The sequence below is a fragment of the Orycteropus afer genome, unplaced genomic scaffold (genome assembly GCF_000298275.1).
Source record: "Orycteropus afer afer isolate SDZICR_OR568_19922 unplaced genomic scaffold, OryAfe1.0 scaffold00238, whole genome shotgun sequence".
NCBI lineage: Eukaryota > Metazoa > Chordata > Mammalia > Tubulidentata > Orycteropodidae > Orycteropus > Orycteropus afer.
In genome coordinates, this window is record NW_006921825.1 from 2,763,869 (window position 1) to 2,764,692 (window position 824).

The 824-nt window shown below is 42.5% G+C and overlaps 1 protein-coding gene across 1 annotated transcript in view; it reads left to right on the top strand.

The window, feature by feature from the left end:
• The window catches only part of RBM27 (RNA binding motif protein 27), a 121,689-nt gene that overhangs the window by 101,565 nt on the left and 19,300 nt on the right, over positions 1–824 (top strand). The gene's annotated exons all lie outside the window — the stretch shown is intronic.

Below are 824 nucleotides of genomic sequence, written 5' to 3' on the forward strand. Positions count from 1 at the left end.
ATTCCTACTAGTAAGCAATGAGGGTTCCAAATTCTCTGTATCTTTGCCAACTATTTTTTTTTTTTAAATCATAGCATCCTAGTAGGGAGTAAAGTACTTGACTGATAACCAGAAGATTGGCATTTCAAACCCACCAGCCACTCCTCGGAAGGAAGGTTGGGCAATCCTACTTCCATAGTGATAACTGCCTCGGAAAACCAAGGAGGGGTCACTAGGAGTTGGGCCGACTCGATGGCAAATAACAACAACAACAATGAGTAATGGGGAGCTCTGGTGGCGTAGTGCCTAAGGCATTTGACTGATAACCAGAAGGCCAGTGGTTCAAACCCACTAGCCATTCCTCAGAAGGAAGATTGGGCAGTCTACTTCTGTGGAGATATCGCCTCAGAAACCCAAGGAGATGCTGATAGAAATGCTATATGATACAGCCCCCTTGAAAGGAAATTTAGCAGTATGTGGCAAAATTATATATGCATTTACTCTTTAAACCAGTAATCCTCCTTCTAAGAATCTATCCCAGTGGTACCCTAGCCAAAATATGAGAAGATATATGTACGAAGCTAGTAATTTTAGACTGTTTATAATAACAAAAGATTAGGAACTACCCAGACACCTATCAGTACTATATTGGTTAATTGAAATGTAAGACATTTACATTGTTACCCTTGTTACCCTGCCGAGAGGGACCGGGTCTCCGGGAGCAAGGTAAGCACGGGCGGGCTGGTACTTACATGCAATCAGGATGTGTTAATTATCACTGGTGACTGGAATGCAAAAGTTGGAAACAAGGAAGAATCACCGGTAGTTGGAAAATTTGGCCTTGG